General features: G+C 48.9%; 1 protein-coding gene across 2 annotated transcripts in view; it reads left to right on the top strand.

Moving 5' to 3' along the window:
- Positions 1-464: 464 nt before the first annotated feature.
- KIAA0513 (KIAA0513 ortholog) overlaps positions 465-21,313 on the top strand; it is a 78,690-nt gene continuing 57,841 nt past the window's right edge. The window contains exons 1-2 of one of the 2 annotated variants that reach the window (XM_075008959.1): positions 578-593; positions 917-959. The gene's annotated coding sequence lies outside the window, so the exon portion shown is untranslated. Of the gene's footprint in view, positions 594-916; positions 960-21,313 lie in introns of both variants that reach the window. The other variant, XM_075008958.1, reaches the window with a different exon arrangement.

Here is a 21,313-nt window from a genome sequence, read left to right as displayed (position 1 = left end):
GGGGCTGGGGGAAGCCCAGCGACATCGGGAGACAGGGCTGAGGTGTGTGTGGGTGGAAGCCCCTGAGGTGCTGCAAGGCTGAGATCAGTGGTGCTGGAACAATTTTTTCTTTTGGGGGGGGCGCTAAACTGTGCACCCCCAACCCTGTCTGGGCCCCTCATCTCCACAGCTGGGCGCAGCTGCAGAGCCCTGGGTGTGCTGGGCCAGGAGCAGAGCCCAGGGGTGTGGGGCTGAGACCCTACAGCCAGCAGTGGAGCCGCTGGGTGCGGGGCCGGGCCTGAGGCTGGGGGCTGGTGGTGGAGATACCGGGCACAAGAGCTGTGGGTGCTGCAGCGCTCTCTGCACCCAACTTCTGCTGCCCGGGGGGAGCCCTGGGGCACTGCAGGCCAGGCTGAGGGGGCGGGGCTTAGGGGGCGGGGCGGGGCACAGCTGTGAGGGGAGGAGCCGGACGGGCTGTGGAGGAGGCGGGACCCCGGGGCGCGAAGCCCCGCCCCCGCCAAGCCCCGCCCCTCACGTGGCGGCAGGTTCGCTGCTCTGGGCTCGGAGCCTGCGCGGAGCGACTTGCGGCGGGGAGCCGGCCCAGGCCTGCCCCGGTGAGTGGGCGGCAGCCGCGGCGGGGTGGGGTCGGAGCCGGAGCCCGGGGGCGCTGTGCATCGCGGGGGGGGAGGGGGTACAGCAGGGGCGCCCGGGCCCAGCAGTGGGAACGTGGCTGGAGACACGGGCGGGCCCCCCGGCCCCCCCCCCCCCGCCTCTGTCTCCAGCCCCCCGGCCCGGGGCGTGCGGCGCGGGCAGGGGGCACGAATCCCCTGCGGCTGCGGGGAGCGGGGCAGGGGGTCCCGGGGGTGCTCAGCGGCCGTCCAGGCGCAATAGGAAAGCGGAAGGGGGCCCCCCCCATTCATAACCCCTTTATTCCTAGACGGCTGGAGCTGGACGTGCGGCGTTGCCTGATCGCGGGAGAGGTACCCTGGGCTCTGCTCTGCGCTAGACCCCCACCCAGAATCCTTTCGCAGTAGGAAAAAGGGAGCTTTTTAACACCAGGACTTGGGAAACATAGGAGCAGGGGGTTGAAGCTTCCCCAGATATTTCAGCGCTTATCGATACCCCGGCGCTGGGTGCCAGACGTGTGTTTAGTACGCAAGGAGCTGTATATAGATTACAACTTTAACATCCAGATAATATCACAAGTATGGGAGAGGTGGCCGAGTTAGTCTGTATCTTAAAAAACAGCAAGAAGTCCTGTGGCGCCTTCGAAGACTGACGGATATTTTGGAGCATGAGCTTTCATGGGCAAAGACTCACGCATCTGATGAAGTGGGTCTTTGCCCACAAAGGCTTGTAGTATGAAATGTCCGTTAGTCTATAAGGTGCCACGGGACTTCTTGTTGTTTTTAAGGTGGTAATATAACATTACTTTTCCTGTATTTCTGGTACTGTGGAATAAACCACAATCGCAGCTACCTGCAACCAGCTTTTATAGATAAAACATTACTCCTTACTTCTCACTGGTTGAACCTGGGTCTGTGGGTTTGTTCACACTTCTCCACTGATTTATTCCTAGGTGGATGACTTTCCCTGCAACAGCTAGGGAATCTAACATGGCCTAGAGCAGTGGTTCTCACCCAGGGGTACATGTACCCTTTGGGGTACGGAGACCTCTTCCTGAGGGTGCATTAACCTGGTATTTCTCAACCTTGTTTATGAATATACATTGGACTTATTTTATGTTCATCTGTTTTTTTAATTATCCTTTTTGTACAATCATAAGTACGATAGCAAGTTTATTGCCTGTAGGCAAGTTCTTCCAACCAGCCAGTTACAATTAAGTTGTTTAAACAATTGTGTTGCAATGGTAGGAAAAAAAAGTGCCTGAAATTGTAGGTACTGGAAGTACATAGTTTTTTTTAAATGATACTTTAAAAAAAAAGTTGAGAAACACTGCCAAAGAGTATTACAGATTCCAGTGGAAACTGTCCTAGTTAGACACTTCATTACAGAGAGAGGCTTCCTCTAGAGTAGCAAGTCACAGGAAGTGGGTTTCCCCAGTGACTATCATGCATTGTCAGACATGGGAACCCTTTTTTGGTCTGGGACCACTGACCCACAGAAAAATCAGTTGGGGGACGTATATGCGAGTGAGAAACAGACCAAAAAAAAAAAACCCACCCTCACAGAGGCTCTGGGGTGGGGACAGAAATGAGCAGTTTGGTACATGCGAAGGAGCTGCTGAGAATGCGGTCTCCGGACGGGAGGTAGAGTGCGGGAGTGGGCTGGGGTGGGGGGTTTGTGTGTGACACTGCAGGAGTGGGCTGGGGACAGGGGTGTGGGGTCTGGGGCAGGGGTCAGAAACTAAAATGGCAAGAAGAGCCCCTATTATAAGAACAGCACACACAAATGGTTTGTAATGCAATACATGTTTACTGTCGGACGTTCACAAACTTTTTACATATTCTATTTCCTTATGCTTTATGTGTGTGTGGGTACCACTGTTGTCCTGACTTTCATTCCTGAACCTCCTCTCTCTGGAGGATGCTAGAGAGAGTTATCTAACATTATGAGATCACATACCCTTCGCTCTGTAGATGAGAATTCATTTGTGGGGCTTTTTGATGTTCCCATTTATTGAAAATAATCGGGAGTTTTTGTTACTTTGTTAAGTATAGCATCAGGAGCCACAAAAAAGTCCTTAAGGAGGCGCAGTGTTGCAGACCCCTGGTTTGGGGGTGCGCAGGAGTGGGTGAGGGTGAGGGGTCTGAATGGGAGAGAACAGGCTTGGATTGGGGAGGGGTCTGAAAGGGAGGGTGCAGGAGTGGGTTGGTGGGTGTGGGGCCGGGGGTTGGAGGCATGGGAAATTCTAGGTGCTAGAAATTGTAGTTTTAAAATATGGAGTAGTAATCTGGCAGAATTATTTAAAGGAGAGAGGACTTTTAGGCCAAGTGTTCGGGAGACGCTTTCCTACATAAGAGTGTCTGCTGCTGTGGTGTGTACTGCTTGGGGAGATGTGTGTCTGGAGTAGGCGATTCCAGCAAAAATGTGAAATAATTCACACTGCGTATCCTTTGCTCAGAGAGTGCGCCAGAGTCCTTTGCTGGGAAAGCGTCCCTAGTGCAGACACAGCTTTAATTTGTGTGTGGAATTGGTGTAAGCCATACCAGCAAGAACATGGATACTTTTTTTTTTTTTTTTTTTTTGCAGGCTTAAGATACATCTATACTAGGAATCAAAGTCGATCCCAGGTGTGCAATTCTAGCCAGGCTGTTACTGTAGCTAGAATTGATGTATCAGGGTTAACTTTGTTCCCCGGTGTAGAACAGGGATCTTCAGGCTCATGCCAACTTCCCTTACTCCACGTCAGCATGAAGTACCACAGTTGATGGCTAAGCCCAGAGAGATCAATTTTTTTTTTTTTTTTTTTTTTTGTAAAACCGTGTCTTCACACATGGCAAAATTAAACTCTGGAAGATCAGTCGCGGCATGCTGATACCCCTAAGTATAGATGTACCCTAGGAGGGCCTTTTTGGCTGGTTAGACTGGCAAAACATGTGCGGAGTAGGCCTGAATTTGGCGGGAACTAATTCATGAGAAACTGTCATGTTGAAGTCTCGTAGCTTAACATTTTAGGTAAGTGCCTAAGACTTGCCAGTGCTGCTGCTGTGGAGCTGATAGGTGGTCCTGTAGCCTGTGTGAGTGTGACCTGTGAAGGGTGGGGTGGGGGGAAAGTTTGCCAGCATTTGCAGGCTGAGTTTTGTGGACATGTTCCGGAGGGTCAGGAAGAGAAGTAGTGCTGACGCTGGGTGGGATAGAGAGAAAGGAGGTGGATTTTGCCTCCGCAGTAATTAGGGACCCACGCATAATGACCTTTTATTTCATGATGCCCTCAAGAGTAGAGATCAGAATAAGGGATCTGTTCTGCTAGGTATTATCTTCAGAGAGAAACAGGTATTATGTTCAGAGAGACTCCTTCTCTACAGAGGGGAATACCTTAAGCCTTGATGTTACAATCTTAGTTATCCCCAAATGCTTGTGCTGAGTTCTGTTGATTCCATTGGGACTCGGGGGCAATATATATTTACCCTGGCTGGGGGAAGCAGGGAAGAAGCCCACCTGAGGATTGGCTTGCAGGCTTATCACTAAATAGCCATGTACCGAGGTAATAACAAACACGTCTCTCTCAGTTTGCTTAAGCCTTGGACCTGGCTAAGGGAAGTTAAGTTGGCAAGTTGCACCATTAGCTGAATATTGCTAAGCTATGGAATGCTGCCATGAAAGTGCCTCCCTTTGAGCGGTGTTGCAAGACATTTCCATTGTGACTTGTGCTTTCAAAGGATGAGGGGAATGTCCCTGAAATAGACCTGTCATGTAGATTTTAGAGACATATATGGACATTGACAACTGTGTAGACCTGCTGTTTGCACCCACTGAGCTGCATAGTTAAATAGGAGCGATGAGAAAATAACAAAACAATGCTAGTTCTGGCATCGGGATATTGCTGTTTATTTTAAGGTCTCATGAATTTGTTTCACAGCTGTTTATGGTCAGAAGACTGTAGACCCTGAAGCTGGTATTAAGTGCATTCAGGTGGTTTATAAAATAGCTCCCATGACTTGAGTGCTATGGAAATGAAGTCCCTGTTAGGTTGGTTTTGGATATGTTTAACTTGAGAAGGAGCTATTCACGTCTTCATCTTTCTGCTGATACACCTCAGTTCCCACCTGTGGTATCTCTTTGGCTGTTTCTATACTACGAAATAAAGTCAGATTTATTAAAGTCGACGTTTTACTGCTCGGTTTTATAAAGTTGATGGTGAGTGTCCACATGTGTCCAGAAAGTTGACCTAGTCTGCAGTAGACCCCCAACTTATGCAAGGCTTACGAGAACGCAACCTCCGTGCAAGTCAGATTTGCTGCGTAAGGTTGGGGAGCCAGGAAGCTGACGAGAGAGCGAGTGGAGGGGAGCCAGGGAATCCCCTCCACTGCCAGGAGCCGGGAAACTGACCAGCACCATTGCAGCCATATAGGTGTTTGCCCCCCTGGCCTTCCTGAGCTGGGGGAGCCTGGTGGGCAGAGAGACGCAGCAGCGTGGTTTCTCCCAGCTGGGGGAGCCAGGGGCTGATGTGCTTTCGATTCGCACTTAACTCGTGTTAATGGCGCGTACCAGGAGATTACTGTACATTGCTTTTACTGGGTGTGACTGTGTCAGCAGTGCATTGTGGGTACCTATCCCACAGTTCCTGCACCCCTGTAGCATTCTGGGTTTCTGTGTCAGTGTGTTATGGGGGGCGGGGGGGGGAAGTGCTCAGCAAGTGGTTGTAGGTGTGTGATGTCGTCGTCTCCGAGTGCATCCTGGGGTGATCAGCCAATTTTGACAGAGCTTAGCCTCTTGCTGTGTTGGCTCTCCACATCTCTGCCAAAATTCACTTCGCTGGTGCCCTGCAGCTCTCCTGTTATGCTAGTCTTAGACCCTCTCTTTGAACGCTCACTCATGCGTGGGCGAATGTCACCTTTCTCGAAGTGATGGGAACGTAGAAACACCTTGTTCTGAAGTGTTCTCAACCCAAACAGTCACTTTCCCAAGTCGTTTAGAAAACTGTTGCCGTGATGCTAAAACAGTTCTTCCTGTGAGCTTGTTTGAGAGTTTGACCAGTCTGGAAGGAAATGCTCTTTAGAGAGGTTACATCTCGCAGCAGGGCCAAGTGGTTTTCAAATATTCAATCTGAGTGCTGTAGCACGGTTCATTATAGACAAGTGCATTAAAAATAGGTAGTTAAAGTGAGTAAATCGGGAGTGTAGATGAGGGGTTTTTTGTTGAGAAGTGGAATAGCTGTGGTGCTGTTAATAGGAAGACAAACAGTTCCTTTCGGCTTTTGCTGGACTTACGCCTGTTGCTGTTGTTTTCTCTTATTGCCCTGTACTGAAAGCTCCTTCGCCTGTTGCTGAACCCAGTAGTTTCACAAGTGTCTGCTGCTATAGCTCCAGGTGGGCCCATGTGAGCTCAGGGCCCCCTTTGGGCCATGACATAATAGAGCTGGGGCGGGGGTCAAACCCCTGGGGGAGGGATAGCTCAGTGGTTTGAGCATTGGCCTGCTAAACCTGGGGTTGTGAGCTCAATCCTTGAGGAGGCCATTTAGGGAGTGGGCAAATAGATGTCAGGGATGGTACTTGGCCCTCCCAAGAGGGCAGGGGGCTGGACTAGATGGCCTCCTGAGGTCTTTTTAGTTCTAAGAGATGTGTGTCTCCAATTCATCTTTAAACTTATGGATCCTCCAAGCTGCATCTGACAATCTTCAGAAGTTTGTGAGCTGGGGTGTGCTTGCCATGTCTTGGGGCATCAGCCCTGTGGGGAAAGCTGGCAAGGGTCAAAGCCCCAAGGCCCACTCGCTGCAGAAACCAGAGGCAATGGTTTTTGCAAGGTTTGCTAGCCCTGCTCCGGTCATGTGGTTTCTCAGGTCTTCCTCCCTGCGCAGCAGCTGCTGGCGCTGAGGGCTGGGAGCTGCAGCTATGGAAGCTACTGGCAGAGGTACTGCCTGTCTCTTTGAGCTGAAGCATTAGCCCATCCCTCCAGCTCCCTGCTGTCGGCTGCTGCCTCTCCGCGTGGGGTGGTGATGTCACACATCACCTTCATGTTGGGGCACGTGGCAGAAGTCATTCTGCACGTGGATGGTAGAAATCAGAGAGAGCTCTGATCCACTGTCCAGTGTGCAGGGCCATCCTTGCGAGGGTGTGGGGAATGGGACAGCCTCCCACCGCAGGCCCCACCCTGTCTGCTCTGTCCCGCCCTCACTCAACCCCTCCCCTACATCCCACACCTGCCCTGTCTCCCCTTGCCTGGAGTTCCCTCCCCCCCAGGTGATGCAAGATAGGGGATTACCAGAGAGGTGAGGGTGGGAACCTGGCAGGGAGCAGCAGCAGCCCACTGGGGCAGCAGGAGCTGGAGTGACCCCACAGCCTGCTGTGGCTTCTGCTGTTGTGATGAGTGGGGGGGGGAAGACCCCCCTGCTGCCCTGTGCCAAGCCCTCCCAGGTAATCCCCATGGGCCTTGTCCATAGGGCATTTGAGGCGGCTGCCATGGGCCCCCTCCCCCAAAGCACAGGGCCTGGGGTGGCTGCCTTGCACCGTCCAATAGGCTGTCCAATCCAAAGCTCTGCTGATTTCAGCTGCCTTGCAGCCAGTGGCGCTTACGCGAGGGATGAATCCGGTCTTATTCATTGGGAAATGTTATTTAGTTGGGCCTGGTAAGCTTTAAAATGAGACCCTGGAGTCATGAGGGAAAGGGAAGTTTTAAATCTTGCATGCTGTGAATCAGTGTGCAAACAAGAAGCGAACAATGCCTATTGCGTGTTTGTCCCAAAAGAAGGAAGTGACAGGAATCCAAGCGCCGGGTCACGTTGAAGAGAAGCGAGATATTTGCTGAAGGAAAAACCAGTTTGTTCTTGTAACGGTCTGGTGGTTTGGCCAGCCACGTCGTGTGCCATGGAAAATCTTGCACGGTGTGCTTTCGTTTTTGTCGTCTCTGAAACCAGCTGAGAGAAACTGTCAGAATAATTTTGCTGAGCTGACCTCACTACAGATGCTAAGGGACAGGCAGGTTAAATTGTTTACCAAGATTTTTTCCCTACCTCCTTCACAGAGCAAACCCTTTAAAACAGAGTGACAAGACTGCTGGTATGTTTGGCAGCTCGGAAATCTGGGTTCCTTTCCAATGCAAACCCTCCTCCTCCTGCCACATCAACCATGATCTTAAAGAATTCACTTTCCATACAGTCAATGGTATTAATTGCATCACAGCTTGAACTCCTCTAGTCTGGCACCCTTGAGATCTGACTGGTGCTGAACAAGGGAATTTGCCAGACCACAGGAAGTCAGTATTGTCTAGCAACATTACCAACACTTCCACTGCTCAGTGGGCTCTTAGAAGACATTTAGGAGTAAAGTATCAGAGAGGTAGCCGTGTTAGTCTGTATCTTCAAAAACAGCAGGAAGTCCTGTGGCATCTTACAGACTCACAGATATTTCGGACCCATAAGCTTTTGTAGGCAAAGACCCGCTTCGTCAGACGCATACATCTCATGCATCTGATGAAGCGGCGGGTCTTTGCCCATGGAAGCTCATGCTCCAAAATATCTGTTAGTCTATAAGGTGCCACAAGACTTGTTATTGATTTCGGAGTAAATTAGAGCTAAATTACAGCAGAGAACACTGAGAGCCAGGACTGGTGGCTGGAAACAAACTTTAAGGTGCTGTGGCAAACTTGACAACATCCATGATAAGTGGATCTCTATCTAAATAAAATTGTGCTGGATTATGAATGTTGCTGAGCCAGAGAGTGCTGGATTACAGAGGTTCAACCTGAACTGGCTTTGGCATCAGTTAGTTTTGTCTTGAGTCCAGTCCTTGGTCTGTAATTTGTAGCTTAGCTATTACTGTGAAGATGCTGAAGATATTTTTTGTTCTCCAATAGAGAAATAGCATCAAATTGTGTTCTTGGATTAGTTTTGTGCACCCTGTGGCATTGGTGACAGAGAGGTTTACATCTGGTTAACTCCCTCCCATCCCCTTGGAGGGAAACAGACGTATATCAAACTGTTATCAAATTTCTTGGAAGTACATTGTACATGAGAGCTGTGATGCTTGATTTTTTTTTTAAAGCATAGGCTCTGGAAGCAGTGGCTCTATTAATTTATGTTTTGCCTAGCGAGAGTTGTCACTGGATCATCTCCTAGCCTAGTAACTAGGCCGTCCAATGGCTGGAATGCATTGCTGCCGCCTGTTACCCTTTGAATGAGATCAGCGCGCATAGCAGGACTGAAAAATAACTGGGGCAACCCAGCTAGTGCTTCAGGGCAAGTTTGAGAGCACAAGGCAGGGATGCACTAGAAAGGTCTGCCGAACAAGCTTCTGACAACCCTTCCGGAGCGCCTGGGGATTGTCCCCTTTCCTTCCGTTCTGCACCTTTTGAACCTTTGTACGTTTCTTTTGGTTTGTGCTGCTCCTCTGTCTGTTAAAACCAAACCATTCCAAGACCAAGATCAGGTGGGTCCCTGGCTCCCGATGGTGAGCTGGGACGTGCAGCTCAGCTCGCCTTGTGTTGAAAGCATTAAGATCACTACCTGTCAGAGAGAAATAACATTCCCTTTGTTTCAGCGGATAATTCCTTTTGAAAGCCCTGTGCTAGCGGCTGTGCAGCGATTAGCCAAGAGACTGTGCACCTGCTGCATTGTTTATTAAAGCTTCACTTAAACAGGCAGTTTCACCACTGCCAGGCTAATGGAATTCTGAGTCACTATGGAGCATCATAAATTGGTGGGTGCTGTTAGTCTTTGTTTAGAGCTAGCAATGTGCAGGATAGGCCTTTCTCAAATACTGGTAATCCCTGTCCCAACCAGTACCCATTCTGCTATCGCCTGGGGGTCCTCCGCAGGGTTGCTGCTAACTTTTTCCATCCATGGGCAGAATAAATGTTATGTGCACGAGGGCATGTGTGGATGTGTACTACCAGCGGGAACGTATGCTGCTGATGTGGGCGCTCTGCGAATCAGCTGGGCAGCACCTGAAACTCTCCTGGGCGGCCGCCGCAATGCTCATCTCACGGGGAACGCTGCTCCTGGACAAAGCAACGACTTGAATCTTGGTCTTGCAAGTTCTAAACCGGTGATTAGTGCCCTAGCCACTGGTACAACAGGTTGGCACTGGCTGCATTTCTGCAGGGAGGCTAAGGGCATAATGTTGGAGACTTCTCTGTAGTAGCTGGGACTTTCCTTGCGAGGTAACTACAGTTTGCCACGAGTCACTGAACAAACGGAGAATAAAACAGAAAGGACGCTTCATTCACCTTGTTCATCTGTTGTTTTGACAGTTGTATTTTGAATTATTCCTGGTGCTTTGTTGTTCAAGTTTTGCTGGGAAGCAAGAGGGATCCCTGTGGACTGTTTTTTGGTGGATGGGTGGGTGAGTTGTGGTATGGGTGTGTGCATTTTTAAAAGCATGCACAATGTTGCTGTATGCCATCTGCTGGCTGTCCTATGAGATGGGGCAAATAACCTTAGTGAACTGCCAAAACATGCTAAAGCTTCAGAGAAGATGGTGCAAAGTGGCAGAATGGAAACTGCGGTAGAAATAGCAGGGTTTGTCACTCCCCGAGGCTGTGTTCCCCTATGGTCTGGTAGTGAAAACCTGTACGTAAAGGCTGATGGGGAGGCTGAAGTGGTCTCTGAGTAGCCAGGTCCCATTCTGAGGACTTAGCAGGATCGAACCCATTGTGTATTATTATTGTTGTAGAGCTTAGGAGCCTGGTTATGGCCCTGATGCCCTGTGTGCTAGGTGCTGTACAAACACAGAACAAAAATTCCCTGCCCCACTGGTGTGTCAGTGAGTGGGGTATGGAATATTTGCATTGCCCTTTTATTGCTTCTGTGCTCTGCAGCAGCTTCTGCTGCCCTGTGATGGGTGTGTACTGATAGAGGTTTGGTGTGATCTTCTCTGGAGGTCATGAGACTGAATCATGATGCCTTGATCCCCTCATGAGAGACAGTCTCTTGCCAGTTGGAGATGCAGGAAACCCTACAATAGCTTGCATGCACAGGTGTAGCGAGCAGTTCACCATTACCCCGCCAGTTATTCGTTTATCTCTCGTCAGCGTCAATGACAAGTTCTCCTTCTCGCTAACATTGTCACTGCCTGGTATCTACGCTGGCTGATGGTGATTCATGTGAACTTCACACTTCCAGCAAGTGTCAGGATGGTGAGAAGAAGCAAACAGATTTAGCAAAGATGTAACCCTGTGTGTGTAGGGAGAGCAACTTTCTCCCCCAGTGCACCCCTGGAATCTTGCAGCTTTCTTTTTAGCCTCTGCCTGAACTGCGGCATTCTGTGGAGTGAGTCATCGACTGTTTTCTCCTCTTTGGGAGCTGAGCAGGGTCTTAAAAGGCATCACCGTCCTCTTCTCTTTTCTTGAGCGAGTGGCCTCTTCAAAGCAAGTCATAAAAGTAAGAACCTGTAAACCAGGGGCGCCAAAACAAAATTTATTAATCTCCGTAGCCCCCCACCAGCCAGGTGCTACCTGCCCCAGCCAGGCACCTGTGCAAATTACCGGTGACTCACAGGGCTGCCCCGCTGCCCTGCCCCAAGTGAGCCTCAAAAGGAGCCACCTCCACCACATGCTTGTCCCACCAAGTGGTGGGGCTCGTGTGGCAGCCGTCCCATGTGTGTGGCAACACCATGCTGTCTCTTTCCACTGAGTGGGGGTTCAGTTTCAGAGACACGTTTGATCGATACCACATCAAATAATTTGCTGTGCCTCCAGAGTATCCGTCTGGGGTGGAGGAACCTCTGGGTGCTGTGCAAACACACAGGTCGATCCTGACTGTGACCCAGAGACTCTGCAAGCCAAGAAGAGGATTTGTGTAGGGAGGAAGGGGACGGAGGACGGTTGTCGTTTGTGTTCTGAGGTATTGCCCCTATCGGAGTGATCACGTAGCAGGAAGTGACCTGTTTCCTCCTGGAGCACTAAGTGATAATTCCACCAAAGCCAAACACTCCTTGCAGCGTGTAGGAATGCTTTACAAATGGGGCGTGTCCGTGCTGTACACAACTGGCTGACAAAAGGTACGAATTTTTGTGGTGAAGTGCTGTGAAAAGATGGAACTCTTTGGCTTCTTACCAGAGAATTACTATGTTGGGTGTGAACTTCAGAGGAAGGGAATCTTTTCTCTTTGTTGCTGGGAGCTGATCTTTTTAGGTTTATTTCTGTGTATGACATATACCATCCTTGCCATTGAGGCTCACAAAAGCTGCTTTAGAGAGGATCTTTCATCTCACCCTTCGGACCCTCCATTGTGGTATTGTTTGCCAGTGGTAGGACAGCCAGAAAGGGGGTGGTGGTTTTTGATTGAAAGCAACAAGGTTCATGATCACTCTTCCCCGCCTGCAGAAACACATTCTGGGGTCCTGGGCCAGTGCGTGGGGGGAATGATGAAGAGAGCTCTCCTAGTTCATCCTTGTGGCTGAAGGTTCCTTAGGAACTGAGCGTGAGTGCTTTGGGTAGGGACTGTACAGAACGCACTGCGATGGGATCCTTGGTCCCTGTAAGATCAGCACATGCGGGGGGGGGCACCCAGGAGTGATTCAGGTGCTGCCCCGCTGATTAGCAGAGCACCTCCAGCCGGCAACATGTTTCTGTGCTGGCGGTACATATCTGCATATCCTTGGTGCACGCAACAAAATTTATTCCACCCAGGAATGGGGATGAAACCAGAACACTGCTTCCTGGAACCTCTGGGGGCTTCCATAAGACAGCACGCGAGCGAGATGATCATAGAATCATAGAACACTAGGAGTGGAAGGGACCTCGAGAGGCCATCGAGTGCAGCCCCCTGCCCCAAGGGCAGGACCAAGTACTGTCTAAACCATCCCTGATAGACATCTATCTAACCTGTTCTTAAATATCTCCAGTGATGGAGATTCCACGACCTCCCTAGGCAATTTATTCCACTGTTTGACCACCCTGACAGTTGGGAACTTTTTCCTAATGTCCAACCTAAACCTCCCTTAATGCTTGAGTGGCAGAGGTCGTCATGTTTAGGCAGCTCAAGTCAGCCCCACAGAGTGCTTTGAAGATGAGGACTGGCAGCCCGAGTAGTGAGTAAGCCACTGGGATGTGCGTTTCCCAACCCTTGTTAATAGCTGGGCAGCTGCTCTGTTTTGAAGCAAGTGTTGAGCTGCTTCTGAGTCTGTTTTCTCAGGTACAGCAGGCGACTATCCAACTGTCCTCTGAATTTTGCTGCTGTTAAAGTACCACTAGCGCATCTTCTAAGGGGCAGTCACCCTGCTGGGATCTCTGTTTCTATGTTTGCTGTCCTTACTGCCTGACCAGGATGTGTTTTATGCTGCTGTGTAAGTGGCATTTACTCAGGTTCAAACCTGGCCTTCAGCGCCTCTTTGCATCTTAACCTGCTTAGAGTTGATTTTGGAAACAGTAAATCCAGAGATGTGGTAGCTGTTGCTGACCGTTACAACTGGAAAGTGGATAAGTAGCAGATGAGGCCATTAGTGTGCTGGGGAAATCTGTATTGTGCTGGTAAGGCTAGCTAGTGACTACTTCCCAGTGGGCTGGCTGCCACTTTCTCTTTTCTTTGCATCCTGCTTAAGCCCTCTGTTCCCAGAGGCCCTGCCTTTGCACGGTCTTGGCTCCAGAAAAGTGAACATAGATAGCTGCTCCCAGTGCCTGCCAGCGATGCTGACCAGTCACCCGAGAGGAGGAACTCAGGAATGACATGAACTTTCGTTTTCTCCTTCCCTTTCCTGATGCTGCCTCTTTCCAGCACCCTGCCGATCCTAGGGGCATAAAGGATTTGAGTCAGATCCCTGTCCTTTGACATTGCCATAAAAGACCCACTGCGTGGCTGTGGGTCAGCTGACTCGGGCTTGCAGGTTCGACATTGCAGTGATCAACATGTCCTTAAAGCTGCTTTTTATTGAACTGAAGAAGATTGGTGCGTTCCTGGCAGACAGACCGTACGTTTCTGGTCTTTGACTGGTCTCTCGGTGAACTGGGCCAGTGGTAGCGTTTGCATTACTGCCCGTAGCTATAGGTCGGGATCTTTTCAAGGCATGTCTTCTGTAAATGCTCAGCCCTGTGATATGCTGAGCACACTTACCTGCCACTGACTTCGAGGGGAGTTGGTGCTCAGAGTTTTGTAGCAACAGACCTTGAATCGTGTTGTCTCCTGGGCATTACTTAATGTTTAATTACTTATCCCAGCTTCAAAGGAATTTTTTTTCCCTTGAATACAGTGAGCGAAGACTGTTCAGTCCCATTGCTGTTAAACATGAAATTGCCTTTGCTTCGTTGTTAATCTAGTGGCACATGACTTGAAGATTCTGATCCCTTCAGCAAAGTGGCTGATTGACAGCCAAGCTACTTATTTCCAGTTCCCCTGCCTTCATTTGTCTGGGATGTCAAGCAAGCAGAGAACGTTTAGGCAGAATCCCGAAACAGACACCCCATGCTCCAGCTTCTCTGTGTTCAAAACTAGACTCTGGTGGGATAAATAGGAAATGTTTTGACCATCTGGGAGGAACGCTGACTTTCGGATAAGGTGACACTTTAAAATAAAATAAAAGTCGTCTTTTAAGCCCATATTTAGGTCGGTAAGTATATGGCCTGATTTTCAAAAGAGTTGAACTCTTGGTATATTTCACAGGGCTCAGTGAGTTCCTGCAATCTCTGAAAATAGGGTCGGTTAGTTTATAAAAATGTGCAATGCAGTCCTGTAAATGCTATTAGACTTTTTATCCACTGATTTGAGGGAGGCAGGTGAATTAATGCAAAGAAGGGGGAGAGTATATCTAAGTGGTTAGAGCCTTGGCCTTGTAAACCCAGGGTTGTGAATTCAGTCCTTAAACGGGTCTATCAAGGGCCCGGGGCAGGTTAAATTTGGAGGAAAAAACAACCAAACAAAACTGTCAGGGATGATGATTGGCCCTGCTGTAGGGGACTGGACTTGAAATCCTCTCAAGGTCCCTGCAGTTCTGAGAGATGAAGGATAAAGCGTTGCTTTGTCTTTGCTGGTCATAGTTTAGCTTACCAATTATGGGAAAATATCCAAGAAATCCCCAACACTTTACTTCAGACAGGGCATTTAAATAGAAGGGGCCATTTGTTTTTGACTTGTCACTTTTACTTTTTGATTGCCCTGCTCAATGTCACAGGGTTTTGGTTTCGCAGGCGGGCGGAGGAGGAGGTTGAAATTGGAACAGCAACCTCAGTATGTTCAGACTGAATGGCTCATATGTTGTTAATGTTAGGTTTTGTAAAGTCCTTCGGTGGTTCCAGCCCTGTGTGTTTGTGAATGAACTTGACACCCATAAAAATGCAGGAATGATTGCACTGGTTCTCAACAGTCCTGGTTCCGGTGGGTGTTGTCTGAGTTTAACTGCTGGACGTTACAGAGAAACATGGGTCTGTCTGAAGGCAGAGGTGCATGACTTAGATTGGCATGACAACACAGGGTGTACCTGGCCCCTTGGACATTCGCACCTGACCTTTGAGCTGCAGCTGGGGAGCGCATTGGGGGCTTGCTGGCTCGGCTCACTGCTGCACCTGTGGCGTGTGGTCAGGAGAGTTGGATCTGGCAGTGACATAAGTATTTATGGTCCACCATACAATGGGCTTACTCAGGTATGGCTCTCGGGTCAAACGTTTTTCCCACCCCTGGCATAGATAAATTGTTGGTCTCATCCACTGTGGGTATTTCTTGGTTTGACCTGCAGCACTACCTGCTCCTTCCAGTCTTCCTAACTCTGCAATGCTCATCAAACCTGCCTCTCAGCTTCCGCTTTGGTCCTGGGCCCAGCCCTTCCCATGAACTTCAATCTTGACTTGGGTCCCTCCCTTGCAGTTTGAGCCCTGCACTTCTCCTGTGCATGTACCTACCCTGCATGCCTCCAGCGGTATGGTGCTTCCATAGTTTGGCTGAACAGGCTGGCATCGTGATGTGGTTGGAGACGTGAGATCTGGGACCGAGTCCAGGCTCTGCTACTGACTTACTTATGTGACCTGGGGAAGGTCATTACCCCTCTCTGCTTCACTTTCCACCTTTATAAAATAGAGGTAATTCCAAGCCACTTTTGTAAGGCATTTTAAGGAAGTGCCACGTAAAGGACAGCATTACATTATTGAACCACTACCTGTGTCTAATGCAGCTTTTGGCATGAAGTCTGACTTGCTTCTTTTGCTTTGTGTTTTAGCCCCCAAAAACCCCAAGCTGATGCCAGATAAAATGCTGTGAAATGAGAAAAAATAAGCGGGTTAATAATTTTCAGAATTTTTTTTCATATTTATGGAAGTAAAAGGATTTTTTCCCCCTTCCAGTTTCTGCTCCGAGATTGCTTGCAGCAATTGCAAATTAAATTCCCTTTTCTACATATTTATATGTCATGTCATGTAATTCATGTAGAAGAGCTTAATTTTGGTGGTGTTTAGCTTTACAGATATGGAAGTTCTCTGCCCCAAGGAGCCCAGGAAACTAACTCAATTATATAGCTCTTGCTCCTACCACCTGCTCTTGTCACACAGCAGTTAACTAGCAGTTCCAGCATCTGAAGTGAGTTAACTCACGAAAACTCATGCTCTAAACTTTTCTGTTAGTCTATAAGGTGCCACAGGACCCTTCGTTGCTGTAGCAGTTAACTAGTGAGGCAAAGCTGATATTGGTTACAGGGGCTGAGTACTTACAGCTCCCACTGAAACTGCAGGTGCTCAGCACCTCTGAAAATCAGGTCCTTAACACCACTTGTCTATCCAACATGGCACAGCTCTCTCCATTTTAATGTGCCTGTTATGGTAGAGTTTAGCCCCAGCGCTGCTGCATTAGGGGGAGTAGCATCAGTGCAAAAGGATAGACCACAGTTTCTCAACCTTTTCAGGAGGAAGCCTAGTGTCTAAGTAAAATGTTTATCTGCTTAGCTATACGGTAAAAGGCAAAAGTGTTATCAGTGGTAACGGTGGCGACGTGCCTGTATGATGTATTTGCAAGTGTGTTTGGAGAGGCTGACTGATAATACTTGACCTTGAAAAGGTCAGAGTGTGCCAGAGTGGGTCTCTTCAGTGTGTAAACTTCCATTTCCTTCCCTGCTATATTTTGTGGCGCCCACCCCCACCCCCCACTTGAGAATCAGCCGGTTACAACAGTGGCTCTAAAACTTTCCAGACTCTGGTCCCCCTTTCATGAGTCTGATTTGTCCGGCGCACCCCAAGTTTCACCTCACTTATAAACTACTTGCTTACGCAACAAGCCACAAAAATACAAAAGCGTCTCAACACACCAGGACTGAAATACCGCTAAGGTTTCTAATTTTTAGTATGTGGTTATAAAAATAAAGCCACTGGACCATTAAATGTTGTGCTTACATTTCAGCGTTTTTAGTACCTAGAGCAGTACAAAGGAGTCATATGAAATTTTAGATTGTACTGACTTCGCTAATGCTTGTTGTAAAACTAGGCAAATATCTAAATGTACCCCCAGAAGACCTCTGTGTACCGCAAAGGATCTGTGTAGCCTTGGTTTAGAATCACTGGGTTAGACAAAATCTGCTGATATTCCCCCCTGCTGCAAGGTCATGGAAGTACTGTTTTGCTTGGCCGCATTCTTCTGCCTTTGCAATATTAAGTGATAAACAGTGATTATAAGTCACCCTTTTTTCAAGGGACGCTGATGATCCTTACAAGCATTACTTAAGCCTCAGAACCCTCCAGATGGGTAGGTGAGTGTTAGGCTGAAGTGGGGCCTTGCATAACATTTTTGGCAGTTGAATGGCTAAGACAGAAAATCTGTAAATGGCAGTTCATGTCTTTGTGAACAATTGAGTGAGACCCTTCAGAGTGACAGCTGTGCAGCCCTTACACTTTAACACATGCTACTCCATGCATTTAATTACACAGTTAACTGCTTGCTTTTCCCAGGTATCTCTTTGCCAGACAAGGCCACCTGAGCTGTCAGTTTTATAGGGACCAATGTTGGCCTCATTTTTTTTCCCTGAATTTTTGGTTGGTGCTCATTAACTAAATCCAGATACAATTGCACATTTGCTGCGTGGTTTTCTGTCTGAGCAGCAGGATGGGTGAAGTAATGTTTTTGATTGAACCAGCTACTGTTGGTGAGAGAGACCAGAGCTCTGTGAGCCTCAGAAACTTTTTCTCTCTCCAGCAGAAGCTGGTCCAATAAACGGTACAACTTTGCTCATCTTGTCTTTCTAATATCCTGGGACCGGCATGGCTAGGACTGCCCTGAATATCCCTTTGTAAAGTTCTCAGAGGGAAGCACCTCATTGCTAAAGAGCGGCTGATACTTCTTAGGGTGCTTTAAAGATAACTTCGATGATAGACAAGACTGCTGATGTTTCCTAGTTCCTGCGTTTCTCTGCCACTGTGAGATCAGAGACCTCTTACACGGATACCAGGTTTGTTACTGCATACGCGGGCCCACTGCTGCTTTTGCCTCCTGAAGGCATAATTTTGCTTGTGGCAGCATTGGCTTCCAGAAAATTAATTACACCCTCATGCACTCCTAGAATACCCATGCTCAACTTCCCTGCTTGTATTATTTTTTTGCCTTGTGGTAGCACTGCAGAAGGGCCGATTGTGGGCCAGAATCCCTTTGTGTTGGGTGCTCTACTAACACAGACCCAAAAGAGGGATCCTTTCCAGCGTTTTGTGTAAGCTGAGCGCTTGGGCAGCTGCCCAGCAGAAATTCAGATGCTGCCCTTCTGATTAGCAGGGTGCCCACAGCTGGCCCCAGACATCAGCCTGTGTTTCTATGGGTGGTGCACATCTACACATCCCTCGGTGCACATAACAAAATTTATTCCACCTATGGTTGGAAAATATTAGCGGGACTGTAGTTCCTGCCCCAAAAGAGCTTCCAGCCCTTGGCATTTCGCTGCTGCCAGTCAGTTGTCAGCATGCCTTCTAGTGTCAAACACCTTGGTGTACAAACTCCGTGGACTCTCCAGCCAAAGCCCTCCAAAAAGAGTCTGATACGTTCATGGATAGGTCCATCAAGGGCTATTAGCTAGGATGGGCAAAGGATGGTCCCTAGCCTCAGTTTGGTAGAAGCTAGGAATGGGTGATGGGTGAGGGATCACCTACCGGTTCCCTCTCCTGTTCTTTCCCTGGGACACCTGGCTTTGGCCACTGTCAGAAGACAGGATACTGGGCTAGCTGGATCTGTGATCTGACCCAGTGTCACCATTTTTATGTTCATTTTTCAGTCCTTCATTGAAACACTCAGTGGGTCACTGTCAGCTTGGATGAAATTGTGTGTGTGTATATTGTACAACTTCCATTAGCGCAGACTCGTGGATATTTTTCCCTCTTGTACCACTTGCAGTTCATCATAACAGGAGTTTGCATAATGTCTTTCACTTGGAATCACGTTGTTTCATGGGGCAGGCCGTGTCCCAATGCCTAACTCCCTGTGCGCTGCAATAAGCTTCTCATTTTGCTGGGATAACTCTTATGGAAGAGTTACTTTGCAATCCCTTTCTAGCTGCCTTGCACACAATTGCATTGCATCTGGCTGCTCCATTTGCTCTTAATTCCTCCTCTCCTGCTTTCCCTGGCTTCTTGAACCTGCATTGGAATACGTCATGCAGGCAGACATGGCTCATGCCTATTCTTGGAGCTCTGCCTTGCTGTCATTATACAAAAAAGTGGCTGCCTATTGAATATGACAGACTGAAGCACCCCCAGAGCCTTCATTAGCAGCACAGCCTGTATTTACAAAAATATGAAGAGTCAAATAGATGCACAAATTTGTTTAATGCTGAGGACTCTATTGTTCTGCTGTCAAAATAGTTGCAGCGGAGGAGGACTTTCCTGTCTTCTATTTGTAGTACCCAGAGGCACTGAGACCTCATCTGGGGTGAGTGAAGTCTCTGCTCTACAGCTTCAGCTGAGAGCCAGCTGGCCCCTACCTCACACAGTAGAGAGCAGAGGTTTAGACCCTACGTTTATAGGTTCTACCCCTGGTGCCGGCAACCTGGGTCTGTGAGCATTGCAGCTGGTGCATTGGCCGGGAGGAACTGCTGGAAGGTCTCAGAAGCTCAGGACATGCTCTCTCACCCCCAGGAAGTTTGCAGTACCTGAAGGTACTGAGTCCTCATCTGGGGTGAGTGAAGTCTCTGCTCTGCAGCCTCAGATGCACCCCAACTGGCCTTTAGCTCATGGGGTAGAGTGCAGGGCTTTAGACCCTATGCTCACAGGTTCTCTCCCTGGGGCCAGCAACCCGGGGTTGTCGGCGTTACATATTCCTTATGTATTAATTGTGACCACTCAGAAAAGTGAGTTAACTTAACCATTGTATTTTTGGCCCTGGGGACTGGAGCCTTCTATGAACCCCCAGAAACGTGCACGCAGCCCAGATAGGAGCAGCGCAGGCTTCCTCATGCAATGTACTGTAACATGCCTTAACCTTGTGCATGCAACGAGCAGCTCTAATGAGGATGAGGACTCCAGGCCCGGGCAAACAGTTGCGCTCTTGGTTAAATTGTGAGTGAAGGTGCCTGTTGAGGGTGGTGACGGCTGAGATTTGCCCATTGGGAAATGAATTTAGATCACTCACTCCCTTCCTGCAGTTCACTGGCTGGGCATTGAATGTCAGACAATGCCTAATTGTTACTAACCCAGGCTGAATTTGAATGAGGTGCCTAGAAGAGATCACCTCCATCACTTACCTCCATCACTTAGCTCCTGACCAATCCCCTTCAGAAGGCTCTTCAGCTCCTAGTTGGCTGAGTTGGAAGGGCACTCGTGGTCATCAGGCTCAAATGTTGCTCCTCTCTCAACCGGACTGCTGATGATGGCACCATAATTACTTGAGGTTGGAGCTCGGGAAAGGCTTGTCTTTCTCTGCTCCGTGGGCCTTGTTGGGGCCTCCTGATGGATGTGGTTGCACCTAATGGAAAAGGACTTTCACTGAAGAATTGCACCTTACTGGGGTGGCCTCACCAGATCTACTCTGAGCCTTGGTCAAACTGGGCTGGTGCTTTCAAGGGAGACCTGGAAGATGGTACAGGAACTAGAGCTGGTTCATTCTCTGGGGGTGACTCTTCTCTCTGAGATGGCTCTGAAGCTGTAACCCAGGGCTGTGCTCTGAGGCTTGGGCTGATGCTGGTTTGGAGGAGTCATTACATGCAAAGTCCTCTGCACTTGTGGAAGCTGACGATCCCAGGGTCCCTTTTTGGCAAGAACTAGGATGATGGTGGCCCCAGTGCCCTGGACTAAATTCCAGTGTGGGTAGCTACAAGCTGCCAATCTGTGTTCTCCCCATGGTTAGAACCACAGTACCCTTCATTCCCAACTCTCATGGAGCATTTCTGTGTACTGTGAATCTGCTGTAATGTTCCACCACTGAAGTGGCTGCAAGGGATTCCTCTATGTATAGTTTGTAGACTGATGGGCATTGTGACCTTGAATAGTCTTTGCTTGCTGAAGCCTATTTATTAGCCGAAAACTAGCTTCTCCTCTTATGGAAATAAGGCAGTGATGATGTTGCCTCTTTGCAAGATGCTGCAGAAGGCCCCTCTTCCTTGACACCTTTTAGTGGGAGGGGCATACAAGCCTGGAACAGCAAATGCATTTTGTTTTTAGCTGAAGATATTACAGGCCCATGTTGTTCTTTCCAAGGACTTCTATTATGAAATTAGCATTCCTTCCTTTGTCTAGCTCCTCCAGCACGTCCAGCAGTGCAGCAGGATTGAAGTGCTTGCTGTGATGTCCAACAGAATCACATCTTGGTTTCTGCGAGCTGGCCTGGGTTGGG

The sequence above is a fragment of the Carettochelys insculpta genome, chromosome 14, assembly GCF_033958435.1.
Source record: "Carettochelys insculpta isolate YL-2023 chromosome 14, ASM3395843v1, whole genome shotgun sequence".
NCBI lineage: Eukaryota > Metazoa > Chordata > Testudines > Carettochelyidae > Carettochelys > Carettochelys insculpta.
The sequence above is the reverse complement of the archived record's forward strand: the minus strand, read 5'-3'. Positions and strand labels throughout refer to the sequence as shown.